This window comes from Acomys russatus, chromosome 13 (genome assembly GCF_903995435.1).
Source record: "Acomys russatus chromosome 13, mAcoRus1.1, whole genome shotgun sequence".
Classification (NCBI taxonomy): Eukaryota; Metazoa; Chordata; class Mammalia; order Rodentia; family Muridae; genus Acomys; species Acomys russatus.
The window spans coordinates 17,062,604-17,075,032 of record NC_067149.1 but is presented as its reverse complement, the minus strand read 5'-3'; the positions used below and the strand labels follow the sequence as shown (position 1 = coordinate 17,075,032).

The window sequence follows — 12,429 nt, the reverse complement described above, 5'->3', positions numbered from 1 at the left end:
TGCCTTTGTACTCTTCCTTCTTGGATTCTAGAACTACCATTCTCCCTAGTCTCCCAACAGTGACTGCATAGTCCGGGCCAGTGGCGGCCCGCAGAAGAGCTGCCTACGAGAACTTGAGTCTTCAGGGGCAAGGTGAGCTTGAGAGCACATGGCCAAGAAACTAGGGTGCATGGTGAGAGTTCAGGCTTTCTGGATGTCGTCAACAAGTATGTGTGGAACTCTCTCTCTATACTTTGTATGTACCCCAGGCTAACCTTGAATTTGTGATTCTCCTGCCTTGGCCTCCTCCGTGCTGAGATCACATGTGAAGTGTGTGTGTGTGCATGCGTATGCATATGCGCAAGCCACCAAACCTGGCTGTAGAGCTCTCGGCACCTTGTCCCTAACTGAGAGAATATTAAATCACACATAGCTTTGGTGTACAGTCGTTCACCCTGTTAGAAGTACAGATCACACTGTATTCTCGGTGACTGCAGAAGGTGCCCTGTAAGCCCTTTGATACCCCTTTGAGAGAGGAGGCTTAGGGTCTTCCTATCTCCTCCTCCAGGTACCATGGCCTAGATGATCTCGCTAGTAGCTTTATTAAGAAGGTGTTACTTAATTGGGCCTAGTGGCACCCACCTATAATCCAGCTACTAAAGGAGCCAAGGGCAGGGCCTGGAGAGATGGCTTAGAGGTTAAGAGCACTGGCAGTTCTTCCAGAGGATCGGGGTTCAATTCCCAGCACCCAAATGGCAGCTCACAACTGTCTGTAACTCCAGCTAAAATAAAAAGAAAAGAAAAGAAGAAGCCAAGGCCAGAGAACTTAATATGATCCCATGTCTGGAAGAAAAGGTGGGGAAGGGAACTTGACTAGACCTCACTGGTAGAGTGCTTGGCTAGCATAGGACCTTGCAGGGTAATCAGCCAGTGTCCAGGCACCATGCTTCAGCCACGCCGTGAGCGTGTTACTAAGAAGGCAGGCCAAAATTTAGCCTCTGTCCTGAGCAAGAAAGGGCCATCCTATTGCTGTACCTTGTGCCACCTCAGGTTTAGAACAGTGTGGTTGAGCACAGGGAAGGAGCATTTGGGGGGGGGGGGGGGGCGGGGGGGGGGGGGCGCGCGTCAGGGATGAATAGTATTGTATCCCACATGGAGGGTCGATGGCAGAGGGAAGAATTCCCTAAGCAGAGAGAGAGAGAGAGAGAGAGAGAGAGAGAGAGAGAGAGAGAGAGAGAGAGAGAGAGAGAGAGAGAGAGAGAGAGACCCAAGGGGGAAGGGGGAAAGGGAGAAAGGGAGAAAGGGGGAAAGAAAGAAAGAAGAAGAAGAAGAAGAAGCCTGAGTTCTTATAAATCAAAAGACTCCATGGATGGTGCATTCAGAACAGGGCAGCAAGGCCCTGTCCTTCCCTGAGGATAATTGCAGATAAAATTCCCTTCTCTTCCTCTGAAGATCACATGAGTCAAAGCAAGGGGTTAAAAGTACAGATTGTGCAAAATAAAGCATAAAGTTATGAAAATAAACTAAAGCATATTTAACAAAAACAAAACTAGAGTTGTGACTATGTGCTAACTCTTTGTTGGAACAGAAAGTAAATGGATGCTGAATTTCTGAACAGCCCCTGTGTGCAGCTTGACTATCTCCTTCCACCCTGAGCAGACACATTGGCAGCTTGAGAGAGGAGCTAAGATAGGAAAGAGGTGTGACAGGGGGCTCTCGGTGGTGGGCTTTGATCTGGGGGGTCCATGGGGCATTTGAGGAAGTAGAGGAGGCTTTTGATAGCAGGGTCAGTAGCTGCTGGGCTGAGAGCAAGGGCTTGGAGGGAAGATAAGGCCAACATCCTTATCCTGCGTAGGCAGACAGACACTTGAGTGAGGGCATGCTCTGAGATCCCTGGCCACCCTTTTTACCCTTATAAAGGCGGAACTTGCCCATCACATCCTAACCTGTAGCCTCAGGCATGTGGGCAACTGTTTGGCGCTCTTCTCTTGCTGTGGTATGCCTGTATTCCCAGAAAAAGCGCAACTTGTAAGTAATGTATTTGGATAGTCAGCCAAGATTTTCAAACATGGTATGGAAGATTCAGCCTTCTCTTTTCAGCTTAAAGCAGGGTATGAGGAGAAAAGAACAAGTCGAGGAAGACTTGGTGTGGTTCTTCCACAGTTTCTCAGACTGTCTAGACTGCCAAGGCTGCTGAGATTGGGACATGCCTATTGGGAAAGCACAGCTGCTGCGGGGATATCCTTTTGTTGAAGCATTAGGGTGTGTCTAGTGGGCCCAGTCAGGCATCTCAGAAGCTGCTGGGATGGAGGTAGACTTGTTGAGGAAGGACGTGTGGAACCCCTCTTGTCTAATAGCACAGGTCCCTGTGGTGCGCATGACATACACTACATGTCAGAGACTGTTGTACTAGTAGCATCCCTGGACAGGAAGGAGCACAGACCTGACAAAACGGGAAGAAAAAGAAAGCTCTTGGACTGGGATATCTGGGATATTATACTCAGAAAATGTAGTTTTTCTTGCCTACAGATGCATGCTATCCTTAAAAAAAGAAAAAAAAATATATACACACACACACACACATATATACACACATACATACACACACACACAACAACTCTAAGCACAGAACCAAGTGGGTCTGGGATGGGGCTGGTGATATCCTATCCCTAGGTAAGATCTGACGCATGCCCAGAAGCTTGGTGAGCATGCTGGAATTCTCCATAGCGTCCCTTATAGGTTGCAAGTGCATACAGAAGCTCTCCTCAGAGCCTGAGTCCCAGTCTCTTGACCTATCACCCCTCCACTGGCTATGATTGGTGGTCAGTGCCTGTCAAGCATGAAGGCATCATAAACAGTGACCTTCTTCCAAAGCACAGTGCCATCCTTATCAGATTTCACTAATAGATGTAGACACGTCTGACCGTGTGAACTCCCTTGGAGGCAGGACACAGCCATTCCAAATAAACAATGCATTCCCCCGGCCATACCTTGGCCTGTTTCTGCGGCCATGTCCACTCCCAGCTGGGGCTGATTAGCTGAGTAAGGAAATGTTGGGAAACACGGAGTGAATGATGAGGGGCGGGGGAAATCTCATTTAGATCCCAGAGAGGTTTAACTAGCAAACAGCGAGAGTCACAGATTTGTGGCTGTCTTGGTCAAGACAGGTTGGGGGATCCCTCTGGTGAGATTTGATCTGGGGATTGTACGTGAGTCATAGTCCTGGTAGTGATTGGCTACTAGGTTGTAATACCAGAAATTGTCAAAGCCACAGATGTGGGAAAGAGCATGCTAGGTCTTCAGAAAACCCACCCTGGCATTTTCCAGTTCTTTGGGCCCACGCAAGTTACCCTGGGCTATGGGGTAGGGGATGCGGGAAGAGTGGGGCAGTGCTTGGCAAGGCTTCTGCACCAGGAGTGGCAGTGTCTGAGTTGACATCTTTGGTTTTTTGGTGTCACATGTTGAACTCCTGTTGTGGGTTCAGAGAGGTAAACATGGTGTGGCCTGGCTGTAAAGTACTGGTCTGCTGAAGGACTTACAGAAAAGAGAGGTGCTTTGAAGACAGCTGTGGCCAGCTGAGCCCAGCCAATGCTGGAGTAATGGCGAGACGCGTTAGTGGCACACTTAGACACACTTAATCAGTTTGTGAAATGTGTAGAGAGTCAGAGTTTGATAGCACATTCCTTCAGGTTGTCACGTTCAGACTTGTGTAGCCCCAGAGAGGAACAGCAGAACTTTCAACACCAGAGGGTATTGCTGCTTCTAACTTTGCCTTGGCTCTTGGAAAGTGGTCACAAGGTGGTCAAGATTATAACATCTGGGAAGAACCATGTTCCTCACCTCCACAGACCTCTACTTCCTTCTACTATTACTTTTTTAAATTAAAAAAATTGGGGGGCGGGTTCACTATGTAGCCTTATGACCTGGAACTCACTGTGTATACCATGCTATTAATCTTGGACTCAGAAATCTGCCTACCTCTGTCTCTTAAGCTCTGAGATTAAAGGCTTGTACTACCAAACCTGTTTCTATCTGCCTTTCCTGGTTTACCCTAAGGTTCTTTGAACTCTCAAAACTCTGCAGGTCTTTTCTTCTTAGAGAGCTACTCTCCTGACACGGACCTGTGAGCACTCTACCTGGTACTCGGCATGCTATGGCAGCATTTGTCTCTGAGCCTTTGTCTCCATTGATGCTGACCTCCTAGCTGTCTGTCCATCTGCCCTCAGGACTAGACCTAGGGTGGGTTCTACAAAATATGTGGCTAAGAGGAGAAAAAGTCCTTAGAGCAAATAATTGAGTTGGTTTTCGGTTGGCATTTGATTGGAATTGGACAGTGGGTTTCCTTGGAGGCTCTGTTAATGTCTCCTGGGCTGTGTCTCCCCTTTGAGACAGTGTCCTGGTGCTTCATCAGTAAGCAAAGGTAGAGATGTACCCTGGGAGGAGCAGCTGTCATCATGTGTTGCCTTCCCCTGGCCCTGGTCCAGGAAGCAGCTCTTTTTTTCCCTCTGATTTTCATCTAGAAGCTATATCCTGGCTTCATTGCTAACTGCTTTCTGCTTATGAAGAACTATGCTAGAAGGCAGGCTTCATTCCTGTGAATTTGATGCTTTCGTGGGTTGGCCTTGTCAGTGGAAGTTGGTAGAGTCTGTTCTCCAGGTCCTCATGTGCCTGGGGGTGCCAGATGCATGGGCTTAGAGACCCTCGCTTGTGCTGGTAGAGCAGCAGAGCAGGAGAAAGGCAGTGGTAGAAACTGGAACAGTCAGGGAGGATCTGTGGGGCTGCCCTTTGAACAGATCAGCCCTTGTGTGGTGGTCACATAGCCCTGACTATGCCCAGGGTTAGGCTCCTCAGACCCACTGAGGCCACTGTCACCACTCCTTTACCTCACCCTGCCTCCTGCTCCACTTTTTCACTCCACCCAGCATTAACAGAAAGACTTTACTCAGCCAGGTGTCTCTGACCACTGTCTAGACCCATGGCCCTCAGGGTAAAGCCTGCAGTACAGCATGGCTGATTGTAAGCTTCCCTGAGACTGCTACTTCAGCCTCAGTGTCACATCCAGAGCCTCTCATGATCACCTGCTGCTCTCAGTGCAGTAGCCTCCAGTGAGGTAGAAACTGGGTCAGTCCTGTCACGAGATATGGGAGACCCTCTGCAACTCTGTGGTGTAAGGACTGCTGTCTGTGTCATGGAAATCCTCCTACTTTTCCCTCAAACCTGAGATGTCATGCTCCTATGGTTAATCCCTAATGCTACTCTATCCCAGAGGGTCACTTTGAGGGGCCAGGGTTCCCCTTCCGTGTCAGTGAGAGAGAAAGTTGAAATGGAGTCCTGAGGCTTGAAGCTAAGCTGGGCAAGGCAGCTTTTCTCCTTCTTCAGACACTGGAAAGAGGAGGGAGGGAATTGGACACAGACGGTCATAAGTATCACAAGTGTCAGCTGTGGAGAGACACAAGGAAGAGGACAGAGGCAGGAAGAGGGACCTAGAAGGAGAGACTGAGCCCTGCAGGCTTTTGGGAACCACCTACCTCAGGACTGGGCTTTGGGGGCCACATCTCAAGCCTTCCAGGCAAGGACATCTGCTCCTCAGCCAGAAGCACACAGAGTGACAGAAGCAGAGCCTCTCTTCAGCTGTCAGGAGTGTAAGCCCAAGCTGCAGTGCATGAGCTCCTTAGAGCTGCATGGCTTTGGGGGAGTCCTCCGAGGGAGCATGGATCTGTCAGTAGAAAGTACAGGCGTGGCTGTTGGGCAGAAGGATGGGAGGTGGCTGCCTACTTGTAGGTCAGGCTCTGGACGCATGGACTGTGTTTGAGTCTTTCCTCTGCTCCATGGGACAGTTACAGCACACCGTAGAGCCATTGTTTCCTCCTTGGTTAGTCCACTATGCCTGCAGAGGGGTTTGTAGGAAAGACCAGCTGTTCTGTCATTGCTGTTATCTCTGTATCTGCCAGCATCTTCACATAAAACCCCAAGTCTTGTCTCCCTACCCCATAATCCTTTTGTTTGGTCCTTAGAGAATTGCAGTTAAGGTGTTGGTCTGAGCTTTATATACCAAACAATCTGGGACACACACTGGTTCATGAGCCCTTGGCCTGTCACTTGCCTTCTGTCTTAAGAATGTGAATCACGTTTGTGGTGAAGTTGTAATATCCTGTGGTCTCAGCAGGGCTAGGCTGAGGATGGACAGTGACAGGTAAGGGCAGGAGATTAATCTCAGGAGGCAGGTGGCAGGGAGGAAGGTTCTCTGCTGTCATCTGAAGTCACATTCAGCATTTTGTACTTTTTGTTCCTATGGAAATCCTGAAGGCTTAAAATTAAGGAATTTTAATTCAGAACATGCCTTTAATCCAGAAAATAGAGGCAAGCAGATCTGAGTGCAAGGCCAACCTGGTATAGAGCAAGTTTCAGGTAAAGAAAAACTTAGGTCCAGGTGTGGTGGAACACATCTCTAATCCCAAACAATGGAGATAAATTAGTTTGTAGAAGGAAGCACTCGTGTTTGAAGGTGATGTTTAGTTGAATGGCAGGAGCGGTGATGAGAAGAGAGAGGAAAGGGAAGCTGCGTAAGGGGGAATGCAGGGAGGGAAAGGAGGCAGTTTTACCAAGACAGTAATAGAGAGAGACAGGCTGCAGAGAGAGAACACAGGTGAGGGCAGAGTGAGCCAGAGAATGAGAAGGAGCCAGAAGATTAGGACAGATTGTTGGAGTTAGTTTGAGGCCAAGCAGAGCAGTTCAAGGGCTGAGAGAGAAACCAGGTTGAATAAGTCAGCTGAGAGTTTGAGCCAGGACAACTGAATTGAACCAGACAGCCCAGAGTGCAGTAAGAACAAGAAAGTGTGAGCTTATTAAGCATTAAGTCTCAGAGGCCTAGGACTCTAGATTAGATTGTATGGAGGCTAGAAGCTTCCAGGACTAGGACTAGGCCAGCAGAAGGAGGCAGTAAGCTTCCAAGATGACAATTGAAACAGGCAAATAAAAGATAACTATCACACCATATCAGCCTGGGTGTCAGCTGCATCTTTTTTTATTTTTAGTTTTTGTTTTTGCTTTGTTATTGGAGACAGGGTTTCTCTGTGTAACACCCTTGCTGTCCTGGACTCTTTGTAGGCAAGGCTGGCCTTGAACTCACAAAGATCCACCTGCCTTTGCCTCTCTAGTGCTGGGATTATAGGCGAATGTTACCACTCCCAACTGATCCCAACATGCACCTCCATGGGGCCCACATCCCTCCAGTGCTATAGTGGATAGGTCTTCCTTTCTTCTGGCCACAGTTTTATGGCCTGACAGTCTACCCTCAGGTACAGTCTGAGGCCCACAGTGTTCCAAGGGAGGCTGTGAGGGGGCCTTGTCCTACAACTGTAGGTCCACCCTGCTCCCTTGGTGGTTGAGTGCACACGATTCTGTTTAGGAAGAGTCAAATCTGGGCCAAAGTCCCAGTTTGGGACAAGTGGCAGCTATACCCTAGATATCTTGGGAGGGGCAAGCCTGGAGCAGAGCTGTCCTCTGCCTAGGCAGCCGCCCAGTCATAGAATTGTCCACAAGGCTGGTTATGTCCAGCTGTGTGGACTTGAGAGCCCCATTGGGTCCCAGGCTTGTTGCTAGTCCTCCAAAATATCTATGGACTTCTAGGTCTGAGACCACAGATAAAACCAAACTGCCAAAGCAGATATTACCCTACCTGATGGCTCCCTGCCTAGGTGGACTGGGAGACATGTGCAGGTCTAGCCATCTGCTGCCCTCCTACAATCTGAGTTCACACTTTCCACCCACCACACTTTCACTGAGGGGCAGTATATAAGAGGGTCAGAGCTTGCAGAGCTATGCTGCCTGCCCTGCACTTCCTACACTGGCAGGTCGCGTCACCCTGTCTGCTGTACAATGAGGGAGAACATGTCATCATCCTCAGACAAGAGTGTGAGGATTGCATGGCTGTTCTAGTTTACTTTTACTTTTCTATTGTTGTGATAAAACACTGATCAAAACCAACTTGAGGGAGAGAGGGTTTATTTGGCTTATAAGTTACTACCCATCATTAAGGGAAGCCACAGCAGGCGCTTGAAGCAGAAACCTTGGAGAAACACGGCTTCCTGGCTTTCTTCCCCTGGCATGTACAGCTAACTTTTAAAATACAATGTAGTCTCACCTGTACAGAGGTGACACCATCAACAGTGGGATAGCTCTCCCACATCAATCAGCAGTCAAGAAAATGTCCCACAAACATGCTGTCAGACCAGTCTGAGGGTCTCTCTTCTCAAGTGTAGATTTGTATCAAGTTGACAGAAACCACAGCAGTGGGTCCGCAAGTTCCATACATGCACCTCCGTGCCTAGGTTAGGTCGGTGCTGCCATTGTTAACACCACAGGATGCTCTAGCTCCTGCCCTCCCCTGCTGGTGGCAGAGCTTCACCCAGTGGGTGCCTGTTAAGCAGATAGGTGGCAGGACAATCTGGTCACTTCAAGTGGCTATCTCTTATGGGAGCTGTCTGTTGGTAGAGGACCAGCCTGGGCAGCCTCACAGACTCGCAAATGACTGTTGGTCTCTATGTCCTGCTACAAGGCAAGGTCCTCTGTCTTGTACCGGCTTTGAGTGGGACTGTGTCAGATTTTGTTTCTAGGTCAGGATAGTGATTTGATCAGAAATGACATTTATGGAGCGCTGTGCTAGTGTAGCTGGGCATGGGGCCCTGCCGGGACACAAAGTCTAGGTCTCAAGTGTGCATCGCATTGGTTGGACCATAGGTGAGTCATTGCCCTGCAGCCTAGGCTACCTTCCTGATGAGGACAGCGTCGAGATGGGCCTGAAGGCACTTGTCCTTTTCACTATTGTTTCCTTCTCATGGTAGGGAAGGTGGCCAGGAAAGCTCTAATTGAAGCTAGGTCATGATGGATTCTGAGCTGGTGGATAAGGCCTCACCACAACCTTTGCACCATAGCCTTGGGGCCACCATGCCCTCCTTCAGCTATGGCATATGACGTGTCACCAGGGAAAATGTGAGCTGGCAGGACTACAGTTTGGCACCTAAAATGGGTTCTCTGTTGAGAAGTGAATGGCAGCCAGGGTTTGGGACCAGGTGGAAGTAGCCTTGGTGCAGCTATGCTGAGTTGGCCAGCAGCCATCTAGGCTGGACTGCACCCAGTACAGGCATGAGTGGTGGGTGGCTCCTAGCAGCATCTGCTCTGTGCAGTCTCTGCCGCCTTCCTGTACTGGAAGCAGCTCTGGCTGCAGTGAGCAATGTGGCTTGGTATGATCCAAGTAACTCCTCTGGTTGCCTCTGTGAAGACAGTGCTGCCCTCCCCAGATGTCATTGCCACGTATCATGCTGGAGGTGGGCTGTGGGGCGCCTGCAGTGGATGGAGTGTCCCTTAGCCTTTCATGTAGGAAGCACCTAGTCTTGCCCCTCAGATGTGTGCACTGTTGCTGAGCCAGGAGGAGGGCACGCACCCTCCCAGCATCAGGAGTGGCTGGTCAGGCACACAGGTGAATGGTGCCTAAGGGAGCTGATTCACACACGAGGCTCTCTCAGCAACAGCTTGAGAGCTGGGCTGCCTGGTAGGTTATGCCTACCAAAGAGCAGAGACAGGACAGAGCAATCTGGAAGGCCGGTGGAGGAGGCTGCAGGGGAGCCGAGTCAGGAAGTAGGCTCTAGAGAGCTGTTCTGGAGGCTCCATGTGGTCTCCAGGCTTTTGAGCACCTCTGCTTCTTTCCCCTAGTTTCCCTTTGTCACATGTGACCACAGCATGAGACCCACCTGCCCTTCAGGAAGGCCTCCTACCCTCTGTAGAGCAAATCCCACAAGCAGGGTTATCATTTCTGTCCTTTGCTGGTATTGAAATTTGAGGCCCAGCAGGCCCTAAGCCAGCACTTTTTGCATGTAGGGCTCTGTGCTTGTAAAAACTCAGGGTCACACCACAGTTGCCTGAATTCTAGTCAGCTGGAGTCAAGGAATGGATGTGTGGAATAGTCAGAGCATCTAAGACAGAGAGTCTCAACCTATGGGTCGCAACTCCATGGGGGCAGTGTCTAAGACCATCTGAAAACATATTTACAATTCATAGCAGTAGTAAAAGGACAGGTATGAAGTAGCAATAGAAGTAGCTTTATGGTTGGGGCCACCACAACATGAAGAACTGTATCAAAGGGTCACAGCATTAGGAAGCTCAGGAACCGTGCCTCTAAGGAGATTCTCATCAGGTAGTTTAGGAGAGCTGTGCTCTAGAGTGGCTCTGACCTGGTACCTGAGCCTGCATGGTGCCAGTGCAGCTAATGGCTTAACCTCAGTCCCTGTCTACAGAAAGGAAGTCAGTAACTGTGTTTGCTTTGCAGGGCTGTAGTGCACAGTGAGAGGAAAGAATGACTTTATTCAGTGCCCACAGTATGCATTCAGCACATTGTGAGCACCTGCTGTGTGCAGGAGCCAGGACAAGTCACAGCCGATGTCTGAAGTTAACTTCTTCAGTGCAGGGCACTGAGTGACTTACTGAGGTGGCAGTGAGCAGTAGAGAGAATAGGCTAGAAGTCTTACATGATTCAAGGGACCCAATCACTTAGTGATCCTACGGGAACCAGTGCAGCACAGCCTGTCTAGCTACACCTGCAGCCTGGGCTCAGCCCTTCCCTCCCTGGTTTCAGTCTGAGGCTCAGCTGGGACCTGTGTTTTTGTTTTTTCTCCTGAAAGGAAAGTTGAGTGTATTCTGAGTATTTGTAAAACCAATGCACCACTTAAACTAAATACTTACATTCTTTCTTTAAAAATAAAAATGAAATGACAATGAAAGCACTGTAAACACTGCTATAATTGTTCACAGGCTTCAACTCATAATAATCACACGGAGCAGACAAGTGAGATGCCTTATTAAAGTAGCCACCCTTGCCTGCTTTCCTTTGAAGTTTTGGTCAAATACTCCATTGTAACATATTCTTTTCAAAGCTAAATTCTGTCCATTCAGAGTTTGGGGATTTTTGTCCTTTTCAGAATATTTAAATGAGCTGACTCTGGACAAGGGTCATTCAAGAGTCTGGGCCTACCTTGTGGGTCCCTGAACTGTCAGCACGTAGCTATAGCACAGCCTCTTCCTGGGTTGGCTGTTCAGGACAGCATTTGTGAAGACATCAAATGTGGATAGGTGCTGAGGACCAACCTGGCCTGTGCTGCATTTGGTACCACTGATCTCACCCTCTCGCATGCATATACAGATGTCTACGAGGTGAAGCAGGCACTTGAAGCCTAAGAGCAGAGACTTGTGACGGGAGGCTGAGCTGCTGAGGCCAGGCTTGCACACCTCTAGGCTAATGCCAGGGCCTCATGCTGAGAGGAGCTCAAGGTATTGTGGGTCATGGGATAGCAGTGCAGGGGTCCTTAAAAGTATTGAGGAGATGGGCTTACCAGGGTGTAGTGAAGGTCAGAGCTTAGCAATGGTGAGGGAGAGACATGCTATAGATGACCTCTAGCCCAAGTTACTGCTAGGTAGCAGTACCCGTGCTAAGAATGATCCCTGAAGGTCTGAAGTAAGCGAAGCTTATAGCCAGGGCTATGACTTAGGTTTCCACAAACTAGAGGTGATTGAGGACACCCCCCATGCCCTCTTAGTGGGCTCTAGAATGCAGCTAACAGATGAGTTTGCAGCTTGATGTTTGGGATAGCTTTGTATCTGTCCGTGGATCCAAGTCTTGCACTCGGGTTTCTAGCATGAGATGATCAGGAACGTTTTAAAAACCATAGCCATAGTGAACCCACTAGGGCTGCTTCTGCTATCTCAGGCTCCCGGCCACTTCTTGTTCTTGCCTCAGGAGCTATCCCCGTTCTGAAAGGCGAGGGGTGCTTCTGGGGGCCCCTGAGAGAAGCAACCCTCGCCTGCTAGGGTGGGGTAACAGAGAGGGCAGCCCCCTGCTTCCCAGCCTCCTGCCTCCTCCTCTGCTGCTGCCGCTGTGAAACAAACCGGGGTGCCTGGGCGGAAGGTCAGGAGTTTAAAAGCTTGTTTGATTCAAGACTAGGGTAAGAGACAGGAGGGGAGTGCGCTGGTTTTATATGTGGATCCTGGTATTTTCTTTTGAGCTGGGGCGGAGAATGGAGGGGCAGGGAGGGAAGGCAGGCTGCCAGAGGGAATGTTGCCAAGCAGAGCACTGCTAATGCAAACCATAAGGCTGGCGGGCAGGCAACAAGGCCCATCTCCTGGCCCGCTTAATGCAGTCCTTGCAGGCAGGCAGGCAGGCAGGCAAGCATCCTGGGCAGCAAGACTGCTTAACCCTTCAGGTGCTGAGCCAAAACTTTAGCATGTAGCCATCTGTCCTTAACCCTAGGAGGTAGAAGGTTCAGCAGCCCCCGTGGCTCCTGTCCACTGGGTGCCAGCAGCACTACTACTCCCACGTGTGATGGCCCAAAGTCCCTCCAGCATTCTGAGTGTCTGCTTGGCTGGGGTTGGGAAAAACCATGGTAGATAGCCATAGGTCTA

At 49.7% G+C, this 12,429-nt stretch overlaps 1 protein-coding gene across 3 annotated transcripts in view; it reads left to right on the top strand.

Moving 5' to 3' along the window:
- The window catches only part of Eefsec (eukaryotic elongation factor, selenocysteine-tRNA specific), a 197,792-nt gene that overhangs the window by 99,338 nt on the left and 86,025 nt on the right, over nt 1-12,429 (top strand). The window lies entirely within an intron of this gene.